This window comes from Eucyclogobius newberryi, unplaced genomic scaffold, assembly GCF_026437365.1.
Source record: "Eucyclogobius newberryi isolate DKJ021-1_F unplaced genomic scaffold, fEucNew1.0.hap1 SCAF_10, whole genome shotgun sequence".
Taxonomy (NCBI): domain Eukaryota; kingdom Metazoa; phylum Chordata; class Actinopteri; order Gobiiformes; family Gobiidae; genus Eucyclogobius; species Eucyclogobius newberryi.
The window spans coordinates 10,683,346-10,703,201 of NW_027315724.1; the positions used below are offsets into that span (position 1 = coordinate 10,683,346).

Here is a 19,856-nt window from a genome sequence, read left to right on the forward strand (position 1 = left end):
AGCAAATAGGGTTTGAATTGCTCACATACTTTATTCCAAACTCACAAACAACTGTTCATGGGCTGAAAAGGCTTTTGGAGCAATAAAAACGTAAAAATTGCAATAACTCAAAAATGCAATAAGATAGGTTCAAACTTTAAAAGACATGTTGTGCAGATGTACAAGCCCCTATTGCACAGAAAGTATGGCTTAGATATCTCTTGTAGTTTCTTCAGGACACACAAATTATCTGAAAATGCTTTTGAAGCAATAGACACAAAAACAGCTATAAATCCAAAACCTAATATGATAGACTCAAACTTTAAACTATATATTGTGTAGATTTACAGGTCCTACTTGCCCAGCAAAAAGGGTTCGAATAGCTCTTGCACTTTTTTCAAAACTCACAAACAACTGTTCATGGGCTGAAAAGGCTTTTGGAGCAATAAAAACGTAAAAACTGCTATAACTCAAAAATGCAATAAGATAGGTTCAAACTTTAAAAGACATGTTGTGCAGATGTACAAGCCCCTCTTGCACAGAAAGTATGGCTTAGATATCTCTTGTAGTTTCTTCAGAACACACAAATTATCTGAAAATGCTTTTCAAGCAATAGACACAAAAACAGCTATAAATCCAAAACCTAATATGATAGACTCAAACTTTAAACTATATATTGTGTAGATTTACAGGTCCTACATGCCTAGCAAAAAGGGTTCGAATAGCTCTTGCACTTTTTTCGAAACTCACAAACAACTGTTCATGGGCTGAAAAGGCTTTTGGAGCAATAAAAACGTAAAAACTGCTATAACTCAAAAATGCAAAGAGATAAGTTCAAACTTTGAAAGACATGTTGTGCAGATGTCCAAGCCCCTCTTGCACAGAAAGTATGGCTTAGATATCTCTTGTAGTTTCTTCAGAACACACAAATTATCTGAAAATGCTTTTGAAGCAATAGACACAAAAACAGCTATAAATCCAAAACCTAATATGATGGACTCAAACTTTAAACTATATATTGTGTAGATTTACAGGTCCTACTTGCCCAGCAAAAAGGGTTCGAATAGCTCTTGCACTTTTTTCGAAACTCACAAACAACTGTTCATGGGCTGAAAAGGCTTTTGGAGCAATAAAAACGTAAAAACTGCTATAACTCAAAAATGCAATAAGATAGGTTCAAACTTTAAAAGACATGTTGTGCAGATGTACAAGCCCCTCTTGCACAGAAAGTATGGCTTAGATATCTCTTGTAGTTTCTTCAGGACACACAAATTATCTGAAAATGCTTTTGAAGCAATAGACACAAAAACAGCTATAAATCCAAAACCTAATATGATAGACTCAAACTTTAAACTATATATTGTGTAGATTTACAGGTCCTACTTGCCCAGCAAAAAGGGTTCGAATAGCTCTTGCACTTTTTTCGAAACTCACAAACAACTGTTCATGGGCTGAAAAGGCTTCTGGATTAATAAAAAAGTAAAAACTGCTATAACTCAAAAATGCAATAAGATAGGTTAAAACTTTAAAAGACATGTTGTGCAGATGTACAAGCCCCTATTGCACATAAAGTATGGCTTAGATATCTCTTGTAGTTTCTTCAGAACACACAAATTATCTGAAAATGCTTTTGAAGCAATAGACACAAAAACAGCTATAAATCCAAAACCTAATATGATGGACTCAAACTTTAAACTATATATTGTGTAGGTTTACAGGTCCTACTTGCCCAGCAAAAAGGGTTCGAATAGCTCTTGCACTTTTTTCGAAACTCACAAACAACTGTGCATGGGCTGAAAAGGCTTTTGGAGCAATAAAACAGTAAAAACTGCTATAACTCAAAAATGCAATAAGATAGGTTCAAACTTTAAAAGACATATTGTGCAGATGTACAAGCCCCTCTTGCACAGAAAGTATGGCTTAGATATCTCTTGTAGTTTCTTCAGAACACACAAATTATCTGAAAATGCTTTTGAAGCAATAGACACAAAAACAGCTATAAATCCAAAACCTAATATGATAGACTCAAACTTTAAACTATATATTGTGTAGATTTACAGGTCCTACTTGCCCAGCAAAAAGGGTTCGAATAGCTCTTGCACTTTTTTCGAAACTCACAAACAACTGTTCATGGGCTGAAAAGGCTTTTGGAGCAATAAAACAGTAAAAACTGCTATAACTCAAAAATGCAATAAGATAAGTTCAAACTTTAAAAGACATGTTGTGCAGATGTACAAGCCCCTCTTGCACATAAAGTATGGCTTAGATATCTCTTGTAGTTTCTTCAGAACACACAAATTATCTGAAAATGCTTTTGAAGCAATAGACACAAAAACAGCTATAAATCCAAAACCTAATATGATAGACTCAAACTTTAAACTATATATTGTGTAGATTTGCAGGTCCTACTTGCCCAGCAAAAAGGGTTTGAATAGCTCTTGCACTTTTTTCGAAACTCACAAACAACTGTTCATGGGCTGAAAAGGCTTTTGGAGCAATAAAAACGTAAAAACTGCTATAACTCAAAAATGCAATAAGATAGGTTCAAACTTTAAAAGACATGTTGTGCAGATGTACAAGCCCCTCTTGCACAGAAAGTATGGCTTAGATATCTCTTGTAGTTTCTTCAGAACACACAAATTATCTGAAAATGCTTTTGAAGCAATAGACACAAAAACAGCTATAAATCCAAAACCTAATATGATAGACGAAAAACTTTAAACTATATATTGTGTAGATTTACAGGTCCTACTTGCCCAGCAAAAAGGGTTCGAATAGCTCTTGCACTTTTTTCGAAACTCACAAACAACTGTTCATGGGCTGAAAAGGCTTTTGGAGCAATAAAAACGTAAAAACTGCTATAACTCAAGAATACAATAAGATAGGTTTAAACTTTAAAAGACATGTTGTGCAGATGTACAAGCCCCTTTTGCACAGAAAGTTTGGCTTAGATATCTCTTGTAGTTTCTTCAGAACACACAAATGATCTGAAAATGCTTTTGAAGCAATAGACACAAAAACAGCTATAAATCCAAAACCTAATATGATAGACTCAAACTTTAAACTATATATTGTGTAGATTTACAGGTCCTACATGCCCAGCAAAAAGGGTTCGAATAGCTCTTGCACTTTTTTCAAAACTCACAAACAACTGTTCATGGGCTGAAAAGGCTTTTGGAGCAATAAAAACGTAATAACTGCTATAACTCAAAAATGCAATAAGATAGGTTTAAACTTTAAAAGACATGTTGTGCAGATGTACAAGCCCCTCTTGCACAGAAAGTATGGCTTAGATATCTCTTGTAGTTTCTTCAGAACACACAAATTATCTGAAAATGCTTTTCAAGCAATAGACACAAAAACAGCTATAAATCCAAAACCTAATATGATAGACTCAAACTTTAAACTATATATTGTGTAGATTTACAGGTCCTACATGCCTAGCAAAAAGGGTTCGAATAGCTCTTGCACTTTTTTCGAAACTCACAAACAACTGTTCATGGGCTGAAAAGGCTTTTGGAGCAATAAAAACGTAAAAACTGCTATAACTCAAAAATGCAAAGAGATAAGTTCAAACTTTGAAAGACATGTTGTGCAGATGTCCAAGCCCCTCTTGCACAGAAAGTATGGCTTAGATATCTCTTGTAGTTTCTTCAGAACACACAAATTATCTGAAAATGCTTTTGAAGCAATAGACACAAAAACAGCTATAAATCCAAAACCTAATATGATGGACTCAAACTTTAAACTATATATTGTGTAGATTTACAGGTCCTACTTGCCCAGCAAAAAGGGTTCGAATAGCTCTTGCACTTTTTTCGAAACTCACAAACAACTGTTCATGGGCTGAAAAGGCTTCTGGATTAATAAAAAAGTAAAAACTGCTATAACTCAAAAATGCAATAAGATAGGTTAAAACTTTAAAAGACATGTTGTGCAGATGTACAAGCCCCTATTGCACATAAAGTATGGCTTAGATATCTCTTGTAGTTTCTTCAGAACACACAAATTATCTGAAAATGCTTTTGAAGCAATAGACACAAAAACAGCTATAAATCCAAAACCTAATATGATAGACTCAAACTTTAAACTATATATTGTGTAGATTTACAGGTCCTACTTGCCCAGCAAAAAGGGTTCGAATAGCTCTTGCACTTTTTTGGAAACTCACAAACAACTGTTAATGGGCTGAAAAGGCTTTTGGAGCAATAAAAACGTAAAAACTGCTATAACTCAAAAATGCAATAAGATAGGTTCAAACTTTAAAAGACATGTTGTGCAGATGTACAAGCCCCTCTTGCACAGAAAGTATGGCTTAGATATCTCTTGCAGTTTCTTCAGAACACACAAATTATCTGAAAATGCTTTTGAAGCAATAGACACAAAAACAGCTATAAATCCAAAACCTAATATGATAGACTCAAACTTTAAACTATATATTGTGTAGATTTACAGGTCCTACTTGCCCAGCAAAAACGGTTCGAATAGCTCTTGCACTTTTTTCGAAACTCACAAACAACTGTTCATGGGCTGAAAAGGCTTTTGGAGCAATAAAAACGTAAAAATTGCAATAACTCAAAAATGCAATAAGATAGGTTCAAACTTTAAAAGACATGTTGTGCAGATGTACAAGCCCCTATTGCACAGAAAGTTTGGGTTAGATATCTCTTGTAGTTTCTTCAGAACACAACAAATTATCTGAAAATGCTTTTGAAGCAATAGACACAAAAACAGCTATAAATCCAAAACCTAATATGATAGACTCAAACTTTAAACTATATATTGTGTAGATTTACAGGTCCTACTTGCCCAGCAAAAAGGGTTCGAATAGCTCTTGCACTTTTTTCGAAACTCACAAACAACTGTTCATGGGCTGAAAAGGCTTTTGGAGCAATAAAAAAGTAAAAACGGCTATAACTCAAAAATGCAATAAGATAGGTTCAAACTTTCAAAGACATGTTGTGCAGATGTACAAGCCCCTCTTGCACAGAAAGTATGGGTTAGATATCTCTTGTAGTTTCTTCAGAACACACAAATTATCTGAAAATGCTTTTGAAGCAATAGACACAAAAACAGCTATAAATTCAAACCTAATGTGATAGACTCAAACTTTAAACTATATATTGTGTAGATTTACAGGTCCTACATGCCCAGCAAAAAGGGTTTGAATAGCTCTTGTACTTTTTAAAAACTCACAAACAACTTTTGATGAGCTGAAAAGGCTTTTGGAGCAATAAAACAGTAAAAACTGCTATAACTCAAACTTTAAACTATATAGTGTGTAGATTTACATTTCTTACATGCCGAGCAAATAGGGTTTGAATTGCTCACATACTTTATTCCAAACTCACAAACAACTGTTCATGGGCTGAAAAGGCTTTTGGAGCAATAAAAACGTAAAAATTGCAATAACTCAAAAATGCAATAAGATAGGTTCAAACTTTAAAAGACATGTTGTGCAGATGTACAAGCCCCTATTGCACAGAAAGTTTGGGTTAGATATCTCTTGTAGTTTCTTCAGAACACAACAAATTATCTGAAAATGCTTTTGAAGCAATAGACACAAAAACAGCTATAAATCCAAAACCTAATATGATAGACTCAAACTTTAAACTATATATTGTGTAGATTTACAGGTCCTACTTGCCCAGCAAAAAGGGTTCGAATAGCTCTTGCACTTTTTTCGAAACTCACAAACAACTGTTCATGGGCTGAAAAGGCTTTTGGAGCAATAAAAAAGTAAAAACGGCTATAACTCAAAAATGCAATAAGATAGGTTCAAACTTTCAAAGACATGTTGTGCAGATGTACAAGCCCCTCTTGCACAGAAAGTATGGGTTAGATATCTCTTGTAGTTTCTTCAGAACACACAAATTATCTGAAAATGCTTTTGAAGCAATAGACACAAAAACAGCTATAAATTCAAACCTAATGTGATAGACTCAAACTTTAAACTATATATTGTGTAGATTTACAGGTCCTACATGCCCAGCAAAAAGGGTTTGAATAGCTCTTGTACTTTTTAAAAACTCACAAACAACTTTTGATGAGCTGAAAAGGCTTTTGGAGCAATAAAACAGTAAAAACTGCTATAACTCAAACTTTAAACTATATAGTGTGTAGATTTACATTTCTTACATGCCGAGCAAATAGGGTTTGAATTGCTCACATACTTTATTCCAAACTCACAAACAACTGTTCATGGGCTGAAAAGGCTTTTGGAGCAATAAAAAAATAAAAATTGGTATAACTCAAAAATGCAATATAATAGGTTCAAACTTTAAAAGACATGTTGTGCAGATGTACAAGCCCTTCTTGCTCAGAAGGTATGGGTCAGATATTTCTTGTAGTTTCTTCATAACTCACAAATGATCAGAAAATGCTTTTGAAGCAATACAAACAAAAACAGCTATGTGCTGGGCAAGTAAGACATGTAAATCCACACAATATCTAGTTTAAAGTTTGAGTCTATCATATTAGGTTCTGGAGTTATAGCTGTTTTGTTTTTATTGCTCCATGTTTGTGAGTTTTGATAGAAGTACAAAAGCTATTCAAACCTTATTTGCTGGGCAAGTAGGACCTGGAAATCTACACAATATATAGTTTAAAGTTTGAGTCTATCATATTAGGTTCTGGAGTTAAAGCAGTTTTTTTTTTTCATTGCTTCAAAAGCATTTTCAGATCATTTTTGAGTTATGAAGAAACCACGATAGGTATCTAACCCATGCTTTCTGAGCAAGAAGTGCTTTGTACATCTCCACAACATGTATTTGAAAGTTTGAACCTATCATATTTCCTTTTTGAGTTATAGCAGTATTTACTGTTTTTATTGCCCTAAAAGCCTTTTCAGCCCATGAACATTTGTTTGTGAGTCCTAAAAAAAGTGCACAAGCTATTCAAACCCTATTTGCTGGGCATGTAGGACCTGTAAATTTACACAATATACAGTTTAAAGTTTGAGTCTATTGTATTAGGTTTGAAGTTATAGCTGTTTTTGTTTTTTATTGCTTCAAATGCATTTTCAGACAATTTCTGAGTTCTGAAGAAAATACAAGAGATATATAACCCATACTTTCTGAGCAAGAAGGGCTTGTACATCTGCACAACATATCGTTTAAAGTTTGAACTTATCATATTGCATATTTTAGCTATAGCAATTTTTACTGTTTTTATTGCTCCAAAAGCCTTTTCAGACCATGAACAGTTATTTGTGTGTTCTGAAAAAAGTACAAGAGATACTAAAACCATATTTGTTGGGCAAGTAGATGGCAAGTCTTAGCCCAGAAAGGAGCGCTTTTATACAGGCTAGACTTCTGGCCTGGTCCTTTTGGCTATTTTCGGGCCAGGTTGGTGTCAAGACTTGGTGTTCAGAAAGGGGGGCTTAAATACACGCTAGAGTCGAGACCTGTTCCTTAGTCCTTTTGGACCTTCTGGGGAAAGACAGATTTTAAGTCTTTGCCCAGAACGGAGGGCGTTGAATTAGGGTGGACTGCTGGGACTCTGGCCATTTTGGGGCTTGGCTGGTGCCAAGACTTCCCCCAGAAAGGAGGGCTTTGATACAGATTAGATTCCGGGGACTGTAACTAGGTCCTTTTGGAACTTTAGGGGAAAGAAAAATACAATTCGTAGCGCAGGAGGGCTTTGATACAGGCTAGACCAAACAGGCTCCGGCCTGGTCCTTTTGGATTTAGCCCTGAAAGGGGGGCTCCAATGCACGCTAGTTTGGGGGCTTGTTTCTTCGTCCTCTTGGCCCTTTTTGGAGGAATGCCTGTTCCAGGAATCAGCCCAGAAATGAGTGATTTGATGCTCTGGCCTGGTTTTTTGGCCCTTTTGGGGAAAGGCAGGTGCCAAGTCTTTGCCCAGAAAGGAGGCCTTTGATACAGGCTAGATTCTGGGACCTGTTCCTTGGTCCTTTTGGCCATTTTGGTTCCAGGCTGGTTCCAAGACTAGATCATAAAAGTTCTTAGATCATAAAAGAGGGCTTGACTCAGGATAGTCTCAGGGAGCTCTGGCCTGGTCTTTTTGCCCTTTTGGGGCCAGGCTGTTGCCAACCTACCCCAGAACGGAGGGCTTTTATTTAGGCTTGACTGCAGGGGCTGTGGCCTTCTCCTTTTGGCTCTTTTGGGGCCAGGCTGGTGCCAATTCTTAGCCCAGAAATGAGGGCTTAGATACAGGCTAGATTCTGGGGCCTGTTCCTTTGTCGTTTTGGCCCTTTTTGGCCAAATGCTTTTTCCAGGACTAAGCCCAGAAAGGAGGGATTTGAGTCAGGGTAGACCCTGGGAGCTCTAGCCTGGTCTTTTTGTCCCTTTTGGGGAAAGGCGGCTGTCAAGTCTGGTGCCAATTCTTAGCCCAGAAAGGAGGCCTTTTGACACAGGTTAGAACCGCCTGGTCTCCTGGGACTATGGCTTTGTCCTTTTGGCCCTTTTGGCGCCAGGCTGGGGTCAATTCTTTGCCGAAAAAAGGAGGCCTTTATTACAGGCTAGAACAGGCTAGACTCTTGGGACTCGGGATTGTCCATTTGGCCCTTTTGGGGCCAGGCTGGGGTCAATTATCTGCCCAGAAAGGAGGTCTTTAATACAGGCTAGAACAGGCTCGACTCTTGGGACTCGGGATTGTCCATTTGGCCCTTTTGGGGACAGGCTGGTGTCAATTATCTGCCCAGAAAAGAGGCCTTTGATACAGGCTAGAACAAGCTCGACTCTTGGTACTCGGGCTTGGGCCTTTTGAACCTACTGGGGCCAGGCCGTTGCCAACAGAAGTTGTCTCACCCCCTGCAGGACACTCTGTCCGCTCTGGAGAGCAGCTTCAGTGACAGACTGATCCACCCTCGCTGTGTGAAGGAGAGGTTTCGCAGATATTTCCTTCCTGCTGCTGTCAGACTTTATAACAAACACTGCTAGCCCTGAACATGTGCAATACCTGTAAATAAGAGTGTTTTATTTTGTTTTTATTCTGTTTACTTACCTGCTAATAGTATTACCTAGTCTTGTGCTAGCTGTTTTTACTTTATTTTATTTTATTCTATTATCATTATTTTATTATTATTATCTTGTTTTTATTTTAATCTTTATCTTTTTTATTTTTTATTTATCTATTTTTGTTTCCCCCCCTCCATTCCCTATTAAGATAGGTGAGGAGTTTTTGTTAATTAGAGTTTTTTGTTTTGTTCATAAGAGTTCTATTAAGAGTGTGTTTTTTGAAACTTCCTATAATCTGTCCTTTCCTCCTGTTCAACGAAACAACGAAATCTCCCCTTGTGTGGATATTAAAGGATAATCTTATCTTAACATAGCCCAGAACGGAGGAATTTGAATTAGGCTGGACTCCAGGGCTGGCCTCTGTTCTTTTGGCCCTTTTGGGGCCAGGCTGGTGCCAAGTCCTAGCCCAAAAAGGCGGGCTTTGATACAGACTAGATTCTGGCTAGAACAGGCTCGACTCTTAGGACTCGGGCTTGTTCCTTTTTTCGACCCTTTTGGGGCCAGGCTTGGGCCAATTCTTTGCCCATTAAAGAGGCCTTTTATACAGGCTATAAAAAGCTTGACTCTTGGGACTCGGGTCGGTTCTTTTGACCCTTTTAGGGCCAGGCTGTTGCCAACATAGCCCAGAACGGAGGAATTTGAATTAGGCTGGACTGCTGGGGCTCTGGCCCGGTAGTTTTGGCCCTTTTGGGGCTTGGCTGGTGCCAAGACAGGAGGGCTTTGATACAGATTAGATTCTGGGGCCTGTTACTTGGTCATTTTGGACCTTTTGGGTCCAAGCTGGTTCCAAGACTAAGACCAGAAAGGAGGGCTTTGATACAGACCAGATTCTGGGGCCTGTTTCTTGGTCGTTTTGGACCTTTTGGGAAAAGACAGATTCCAAGTCTTCGCCCAGGAGGGCTTTGATACAGGCTAGACCAAACAGGCCCTGGCCTGGTCCTTTTGGCCCTTTTGGGGCCAGGCTGGTGTCACGACTTAGCCCAGAAAGGGGGGCTCTGATACATGCTCATCTCGGGGGCCTGTTTCTTCGTCCTTTTGGCCCTTTTTGGCGGAATGCTTTTTCCAGGACTTAGCCCAGAAAGGAGGTCTTTGATACAAGCTAGATTCTGGGGCCTGTTCCTTGGTCCTTTTGGCCATTTTGGGTCAGGGCTGATTCAAAGACTTAGACCAGAAAGGAGGGATTTGATTCAGGGTAGACTCTGGCAGCTCTGGCCGGGTCTTTTTGGCCCTTTTGGGGAAAGACAGATGCCAAATCCTAGCCCAGAACGGAGTGCGTTGACATAGGCTGGACCAAAAAGGCTCTGGCCTGGTCCTTTTGGCCCTTCTGGGGCCAGGCTGGGGCCAATTCTTTGCCCAGAAAGGATTTCTTTGATACAGTCTAGAACAGGCTCAGCTCTTGAGACTCGGGCTTTGTCCATTTGACCACTTTGGGGCCAGGCTGTCGCCAACCTATCCCAGAACGGAGGGTGTTGATTCAGGCTGTACTGTGGGGGCTCGGGCCTGGTCCTTTTGGCCCTTTTTGGAGGAATGCTGGTTCCAGGACTTGGCCCAGACAGGAGGGATTTGAATCAGGGTACACTCTTGAAGCTCTGACCTTGTCTTTTTGGCCCTTTTGGGGAAAGGCAGGTGCCAAGTCTTAGCCCAGGATGGAAGATTTTGATACAGGCTGGAACTGGCTCGACTCTGGGGGCTCTTGCTTGGTCTTTTTGACACTTTTGGGGCCAGGCTGTCGCCAGCCTAGCCCAAAACAGAGGCGGGGGGGGAACTGGCCTCTGTTCTTTTGACCCTTTTGGGGCTAGGCTGGTGCCAAGTCTTAGCCCAGAAAGGCGGGCTTTGATACAGACTAGATTCTGGCTAGAACAGGCTCGACTCTTAGGACTCGGGCTTGTTCTTTTTTTGACCCTTTTGGGGCCAGGCTTGGGCCAATTATTTGCCCATTAAGGAGGCCTTTTATACAGGCTATAAAAAGCTTGACTCTTGGGACTTGGGTTGGTCCTTTTGACCCTTTTAGGGCCAGGCTGCTAGCCCAGAAAGGAGGCCTTTGATACAAGCTAGATTCTGGGGCCTGTTCCTTGGTCCTTTTGGCCATTTTGGGTCAGGGCTGATTCCAAGACTTAGACCAGAAAGGAGGGATTTGATTCAGGGTACACTCTTGAAGCTCTGGCCCAGTCCTTTTGCCCTTTTGGGGAAAGGCAGGTGCCAAGTCTTAGCACAGATAGTAGGGCTTTGATACAGGCTAGAACTTGCTCGACTCTGGGGACTCGGGCTTGTTCTTTTTGACCCTTTTTTAGGGTTAAGGAGCGCTTGGATTAAAGCTGGACTGCAGGGGCTCTGGTCCGGGTCCTTTTGGGCGTTTTTCGGGCCAGGTTGGGGCCAATTCTTTGCCCGGAAAGGATTAATTTGATACAGGCTTAAACAGGCTCGACTGTTGGGACTCGGGCTTGGTCCTTTTGACCATTTTGGGGCCATGCTGTTGCCAACCTATCCCAAAAAGGCGGGCTGTGATACAGACTAGATTCTAGGGCGTGTTCCTTGGTCCTTTCGGCCCTTTTGGGTCCAGGCTGGTTCCAAGATTTAGACCAGAAAAGAGTGCTTGATTCAGGCTAGTCTCAGGGAGCTCTGGCCTGGTCCTTTTGGCCTTTTTGGGGCCAGGTTGGTGTCAAGGCCTAGCCCAGAAAGGGGGGCTTTAAAAAAGGCTATACTCGGGGGCCTGTTCCTTCGACCTTTTGGCCCTTTTTGTCGGAATGCTGGTTCTAGGACTTAGCCCAGAAAGGACGGATTTGATTCAGGGAGGACTCTGGGAGCTCTGGCCTGGTGTTTTTGGCCCTTTTTGGAAAAGGCAGGTGTAAAGTCTTAGCCCAGAAAGGAGGCCTTTGATACAGGCTAGAACAGGCTGGACTCTTGGGACTATGGCTTTTTCCTTCTGACCCTTTTGGGGCCAGGCTGTTGCGCACCTAGCCTAGAACCGAGGGCTTTGATTTAGGCTGGCTCTGTCTTTTTGGCCCTTTTGGGGAAAGACAGACGCAGAGTCTTAGCGCAGAAAGGAGGGCTTTGATTTAGGCTGGACTGCGGGGGAACTGGACGGGTCCTTTTGGCACTTTTGGAGCCAGGCTGGGGTCAATACTTTGCCCAGAATGGAGGCCTTTGATACAGGCTAGAACAGGCTCGACTCTTGGGACTCGGGTTTGGGCCTTTTGAGCCTTTTGGTGCCAGGCCGTTGCCAACCTAGCCTAGAACCGAGGGCTTTGATTTAGGCTGGCACTGTCTTTTGGCCCTTTTGGGGAAACACAGACGCCAAGTCTTAGCGCAGAAAGGAGGGCTTTGATACAGGCTAGATTTTAAAGGCTCTGGCCTGGTGCTTTTGGCCAACTGTTGTCAACCTAAGCCAGAACGGAGGACTTTGATTTAGGCTGGATTGCGGGGGCTCTTGCCTTCTCCTTTTGGCCCTTTTGGGGCCAGGCTGGTGTCAAGACTTAGCCCAGAAAGGCGGGCTTTGATACAGACTAGATACTGGGGCCTGTTCCTTGGTCCTTTTGGCACTTTTGGCCCTTTTGGGTCAAGGCTGGTTCCAAGACTTAGACCAGAAAAGAAGGCTTTTTCAGACTAGTCTCAGGGAGCTCTGGGGCTCTAACTCCAACAGGACCAAAAAGACCAGAGAAAAGGCCCCATTATCTATCCTTAATCAAAGCACTTAATTCTGGGCTAAGACTGGGCAACTTCCTGGCCCTAAAAAGACCGAAAGGACCCAGTTAGAGCCCGCAGAGTATAGCTTGAATCAAAGCCCTCTTTTCTGGGCTACGTATCTGCACCAGCCTGGCCCCAAAGGTGCAAAAAACAATAACGGAACAGACCCCAGAATCTTGCCTGATTCAACGCCCTTCTTTTTGGGCTAAGTCTGGGTACCAAGCTTGTATCAAAAGGGCTAAAGGACAACAGAAAAATACCCAGAGTCTTGTCTGTATCAGAGCAGTCTGTTTTGGGCTAAGAATGGGCACCAACCTGGCCCCAAAAGTGCCAAAAGAACAAGGCCAGAGGCCCTTGAGTCTAGCCTGAATCAAAGCACTAATTTCTGGGCAGAGACTGGGCACAAACCTGGCCCCAAAAGGGCCAAAATGACGAGTGAACAGTCCCCAGAATCTAGCCTGTATCAAGTCGTGTTACCAACCTGGCGCAGAAAGGTCCAAAAATACCAGGGAAAAGGCAAATGAATCCAGCTTGTATCAAAACACGCCTATCATGGCTCAGCCTTTGCACCACATTGGCCCAAAAGGGCAAAAAGGACAAATCCAGAGCCCCCAGAGTCTAGCCTGGATCAAAACCCTCTTTTCTGGGTTAAGACTGGGCAATAGCCTGACCGCCAAAGGGCCAAAAGGACCAAGAAACCAGCTACAGAGCCTGAATCAAAATCCTCCGTTTTGGGTTGTCGTGGCACCACCTGGCCCCAAAAGGCCCAAAAGAAATAGGCCAGAGCACCCAGACTCTAGTCTGAATCAAAACCCTCTATTTTTGACCACGTCTTGGCACTAGCCTGGAACCAAAAGGACCAGTAAACAGGCCAAAGAGTTTAGCTTGAATCAAAGACCTCCTTTTTGGGCAAAGTCTTGGCACCTGCCTTTCCCCAAAAGGGCCAAAAAGACCAAGCCAGAACTCCCAGAGTCTACCCTGTATCAAATCACTCCGTTCTGGGCTGAGTCCTGGAACCAGCATTCCGCCAAAAAGGGCCAAAAGGACGAAGAAACAGGCCCCCAAGACTAGCCTGTATATGAGCCCCTTTTCTGGGCTAAGGACCAGGCCAGAGCTTGTTTGGTCCAGTCTTGGAACCAGCTTGGACCGAAAAGGGCCAAAAGGACCAGGTAACAGGCCCCAGAATCTAATCTGTATCAAAGCCCTCCTTTCTGGGTCTTGGCACCAGCCAAGCCCCAAAAGGGCCAAAAGGGCCGGGCCAGAAACCCCGCAGTCCAGCTTAGTTCAAAGCCCTCCGTTCTGGGCTAGGTTGGCAACAGCTTGGCCCCAAAAGAGTCGAAAAAGTAACAAGCCCGAGTCCTAAGAGTCGAGTCTGTTCTAGCCAGAATCTAGTCTGTATCAAAGCCCGCCTGGGCTAAGACTTGGCATCTGTCTTTCCCCAAAAGGTCCAAAAGGACCAAGGAAAAGGCCCCAGAATCTAATCTGTATCAAAGCCCTCCTTTCTGGGCTTAGTCCTGGCACCAGCCTAGCCCTAAAATGGCCTACAGTTTTAGGGCCCTGTACCCCAAGTGTGATAGCTTGGGCTACAGTGTTATGCTTGGGCTATAGTAGTTGGGGCTTGGGCTACAGGGTTCGGGCTTGGGCCACAGTGTTAGGGCTTTGGAAACAGTATTAATGTTTGGGCTAGTGTTTGGTCCTGGGCTACAGTGTTAGGGCCTGGGCTACCGTTTTAGGACATGGGCTGTAGTCTTAGCGTCTGGGCTACAGTGTTAGGGTCTTGGCTACAGTGTTAGGGCCTTGTCTACAGTGTTAGAGCTTAGGTTGCATTATTAGGGCTTGGGCTACAGCGTTAGGGCCTGGGCTACAGCTTTAGAACTATGGCTGCAGTGTTAGGGCTTTGGCCACAGTGTTAGGGCTTGTGCTAGTCTTAGGGCTTATAAGATAAGATAAGATAAGATAATCCTTTATTGTCCACAAATGGGGAAATTTCATTGTTGCAACGCAGTTAGATACAGAGGAAAAGAACAGATAACTTATAGGAAGTTTGAAAAACCCTATAGAAGAACTCTTATAAACAAAAACTCCTATAGACAAAACCTCCCATTTCCCAACAAGGGATTGAGAGGAAAAATAAATAAAGATAAAAATAAATAAATAATAAATAAATAAATTGATGAATAAATAAATAAATGAATAAATAAATAAATAAACAAACAAATAATAAAATGTAATATATAATATATAACATAAAAAACAGCTAGCGTAAGACAAGATAATACTAATAATAATAATAATAATGAAAAAATAAACACTCTATTCTCATCAGTTATATGCACATGAATGGGACACCATTGCATGTGATCACGACAGTAATTGCACATGAATAATTGCACATGAATATGACGGAATTGCACATGGTTAAGTCAGTTATGTTACTGTGATAAGGCTTGGACTACAAGTCTTAGGGCTTATGTTACTGTGGTAAGGCTTGGGCTACAGTGTTTGGGCCTGAGTTACAGTGTTATTGCCTAGGCTACGCTGTTAGGGCTTGGGCTACAGTGTAAGGGCATGGGCTACAATGATAGGAACTGGGCTACAGTGCTCGGTGTTGGGGCTTGGGCTACAGTGTGAGGGGTTGGGCAACAGTGTTAGGGTCTGGGCTACAATGTTTTGTCTTGGGCTACAGTGTGAGGGCTAGGGCTACAGTGTTATACTTGGGCTCAGGGTTAGAGCATGGACTAAAGTGTAAAGGCCCGGAATACAGTTTTTGGGCCTTGTCTACAGTGTGAGGTCTTGGACTACAGTGTTAGGGCATGGACTACAGTGTTAGGGCCTGGGCTACAGTTTCAGGGCTTATGTTACTGTGGTAAGACTTGGGCTACAGTGTTAGGGCTTGGGCTACAGTGTAAGGGGTTGGGCAACCTGTTAGGGTCTGGGCTACAGTGTTAGGGCCTGGGCTACAGTTTTAGGGTCTAGGCTACAGTGTTAGGGTCTTGGCTATAGAATTGGGGCTTGGGCTACAGTGTTAGAGCCTTGATTACAGTGGTAGGGCTTAGGCTTGAGTTTTAGGGCTTTGGCCACAGTGTTGGGGCTTCGGGTACAGTTTTAGGGCTTAAGCTACAATCTTAGGGCTTAGGTTACTGTCTTAAGGCTTGGGCTACAGTGTAAGGGTCTAGGTTACAGTGTTAGGGCCTGGACTACAGTGTTAGGGCCTGGGCTACCATTTTAGGACTTGGGCTCCAGTCTTAGGGTCTGGGCTACAGTGTTAGGGTCTTGGCTACAGTTAGGGCCTTGTCTACAGTGTTAGATCTTAGGTTGCATTGTTAGGGCTTGGGCTACAGTGTTCGTTTCTGGGCTACAGCTTTAGGACTTGGGCTGCAGTGTTAGGGCTTGGGCTACAGTGTTCGTTTCTGGGCTACAGTGCAAGGGGTTGGGCAACATGTTAGGGTCAGGGCTACAGTGTTTGAGCTTGGGCTTCAAGTTTCAGGGCTTATGTTACTGTGGTAAGACTTGGGCTACGGTGTTAGGGCCTTGTCTACAGTGTGAGGGCTTGGGCTACAGTGTTATGCTTTGTCTACAGTTTTAGGGCATGGACTACCACAGTGTTAGGGCTTGGGCTACAGTGTTAAGGCCATGGGTTACAGCGTTAAGGCTTGGGCTACAGTGTTTGGGCCCAGACTACAGTCTTAGGGCCTGGGCTACAGTCATAGGGCCCGGGCTATGGTGTTAAGGCTTAGGCTTCAGTGTTAGGGCTTGGGCTAAAGCTTTAGGGCTTGTGATGGGCTTGGGCTACAGTGTTAGTGTCTGGACTACATTTTTAGGGCTTTTTGCTCCTAAAATTGTCACGATTATTATTATTTATTTATTTACTTTTTTTTGGTTCTTACAATTATACTGTGAAGTGTGATTAATCCTGATAATCGATTAACCGATTACTCATGGCATCCCTAGTTGAAAGTTGACAGAATAAACATTTATTTGACTATTTTTTATATTTAGTTACTAGCCAAACACGGCCGGAGTGTGAGACAAACTTGGTTGTACTCGAGACTAAAACTCTTGAGAACTAGTGCTTTATTTGCTTTATTTATTGGAGTCCACTGTTTGGCCGGCAGGGGGAGCTCCAGACCAGCGCTCGTGCCTATGCTCCCGGTGGCCTCGCGCCTGCTCGCTCGCGCCACACATGGGCGTAGAGCACTTGTGCTCACCTCCTGCGCCTCCTCCTCTCCCCGCTCCACTCCCGCTTTTCTCCAACGATGCTGCGGACTAAAACCTCCTGCTCCGGGCTATTTGTCTACCACCCTTAACCTTTCCTTTCTTTTCATATGTATTTTGCATTTGTCGAAACGGTAAGTATTCTTATATTCCCACAATTCCTCACACATTTTCCCGCTTCTTACACACAATAAGGTGAGATAATAACGTCTCCAACGCATTGCGAAGCATTCCTGTTGATGCTAGCTTCATTCTTTCTTACTAAAAAGCTATTATTGGCTAGCTGCATTTTCATTTATTTTCTTCGAGAGGAAAATGTCGTATATCGTTTGAAGTGTTATTTTACCTTTGAGAGCTGCCTGGGCCATTACTTATGGTGTTAAACTTGCCTTTTTCGCAGGTTAGTTAAAATGTTTTCTTTACTTACGGACTAAAAGGTGCACGTGCTTTTTGTAGTTTAGAGAAATTGGAAGAATAATTACATTCAGAAGCTTCAAGGGCAGATGAGAGCACTGGGACGTCACGCTGGGTACTCACTGATGCTCTCTGATGTGGTTTGTTTCTGACATTATGTAAGGCAGAGGGAGTGAATAACGTTCATAACTCTTTTGCAGATAATGTGAGGCATACACGCTTTAGAAACTATGTAATTGGCTTTTTTTCTATTATAAGCTACTATATAAATGATCAACGTGGTATTTAGACAAATAAAACCTCTCCTGAACATGTTGGTAGAGGAGTCATTGAAGGTTGTGAGCACGCCTTTAGCAATCTATCTATATAAGATATAGCATTTTGCTCTATATAGCATGAGATATTGGCACGAAACTATAATCATCTGTATATTATTATTTAACATTTAATTCATGGTAAACGACTATAATGATCTAAAACAGCTTAATAATAGAAACTGGACCATTAAAACTGCAGAACCCACCCACTGACTGAAAACATGCCATGTGCTGAGAGAAGGGGTTTTCGATGCAGGTGAGGCTGCACTTCCAAAATACACAGGAAACATGTACATTTAGAGTTACTGATCAAAATCCTATTTTGTCTGTAAATATACATTATATCAAGATTCAGGATGTCCTCAAACAACATCTCCTTAGCTTTATCTTGGTAAAATTTTGTAAAAATTTGATATTTATGGGCATTTTGCTGTCTAAACAACTAATTGATTAATTAATAGAATACTTGCTGGATGGTTGTAGCCCTACAAGCAACAGATTTTCATGTACGCATTCATTTAAAAAAAAAAAAGGTTTATGTAAAAAAATTTAGCTCTACGTTTATGACCTGAGTTTATGAGTCTGATTTTGTGAATAATCGTAAATAAAAAGGTAAATAAAGTCAATTTATTCTGCATTAATTGCTTTCCAGTAATTGCAATGTCAGACTTCTATTTCATTATGTAGCTCTGTTGGTTCCATAAAGAGCGTGTGAGCAGTGAAGCGTTTAATTTGGAGCCTTCCATTTCCTCTCTCTCTTGCTCAATAATTGATGAAGATCCTTGTTTAAAGTCTATAAACACCACCTTATCATTTCATCAAAACACATGTGCTCTTTCTGATCAAGCCCTTTGTGTTGCAGGTTCAAAACAAGTGCTTAGAGCAAGGTAAAGGTGAGGGGAACGTTGGCTGGTAGGTCCCGGAGGGGGATGGGACACATAAAAGCATGTTGTTAGCGGGAAAATACATTTCCCTCTGTCCCGCTGTTGCCATAATGGTGTCGCTGTGGGGGCGCTATCAACTGTAACAGCAGAGGGGAGAGGAGAACAGAAAGGCAGGAGTGACAGGGGCAGGCTTTGGGCTGGAGGGTGCAAGCGTCCATGGTTTAGTCCATAAAGTTTTAAACTTGGTTTGTGTTGGTTCCATCTTTTGCCCTCGTTTAAAGTCTAAATCTAGATCAGTCCTGGTTTAGCTGGTTAAAAGCTGTATTATTAAATATAGTTAAATTCAGCTGTAAAAATAATACTATTTCATAATCGTAATTGTTATGTGAATTGTACGGACTCAAAAACACATAACAAAGACTGTGATATGATTTGAATCTAAATGTAAAACAAATTATAAAGCATCACTGATTTTCATCAATAATTCACTTTATTTGTAAATTTTCTTGTAGAAGACAAGACTTAGTTGATAATGTATTTAAAATGTCTCAAGGCCTATACCAAAGGAATTCTCATTTGACTACTTTTTGGAAAAATAATCACTAAACATAATCGTTTCTGACAGTCGTACTTGGTGTTGTTGGTTTGGTTGCCTTTTTCAGCCTATTAAGTCCTGGTTATATTTGAAATTGAGTGGTTTAGTCCTAGTTTCACTTGGCTCTGGTTTAATCAAGTGTTCTCAGCTGTATTAGACTTGATTTTGACATAGTCTAGTCCTAGTCCAACCTAGTTCTGTTTTAACCTGATGTAGTTGTGGTTGTCGTGAGTCCTGCTTCACAGTATAAACAGGTCTGTTACACTGAGACCTTGATGGTGCTTATGGCCTCACACTGTATATGACTGTATGTGACAGGGTGTCAGCAGGACATGATGATGCTTTAGTCACACATAAAGAAGCTGTAGTCCTAGTGGGACTGTATTAAAAATGTTTTACTCTGTGGCTTGTGTTAATTTCTTCATAATGAAAGGATGTCAGACATTCTCCAGATGAGTAACCCTAACCCTAAGGGGGAGGTAATAGTATGGCTTTTAATTCAGCAGGTAAAATGCCTGTTGAGCTTGAGCAAGCGCTATTGTATCTTCCAAGTGAGTGGATTGCTGTAATATCTACTGTAACAATTCAGCAGGACTTATCGCTCAGTCAAAGCATAGATTCAGGATTACTAAACATCCTGTGTTTCTAGACATGCTAAAACAGTGATATGGTTCAAGAACTCCCAGATAATAGTGGAACAACATTCATTTCTAGCACCTATTTATGATAATCCTGATTTTCCAGTGTCATGCACAGATTCAGGCTTTAAAATATGGAGGGACGCCGGTAT

General features: G+C 41.7%; 1 protein-coding gene across 4 annotated transcripts in view; it reads left to right on the forward strand.

The window, feature by feature from the left end:
- The first annotated feature begins 16,854 nt into the window (after positions 1-16,854).
- Positions 16,855-19,856, forward strand: part of mtus2b (microtubule associated tumor suppressor candidate 2b) — a 43,548-nt gene continuing 40,546 nt past the window's right edge. For 3 of the 4 annotated variants that reach the window (XM_072460528.1, XM_072460543.1, XM_072460551.1), the window contains exon 1: positions 16,855-16,990. The gene's annotated coding sequence lies outside the window, so the exon portion shown is untranslated. Of the gene's footprint in view, positions 16,991-18,442; positions 18,481-19,856 lie in introns of those variants that run through there. The other variant, XM_072460536.1, reaches the window with a different exon arrangement.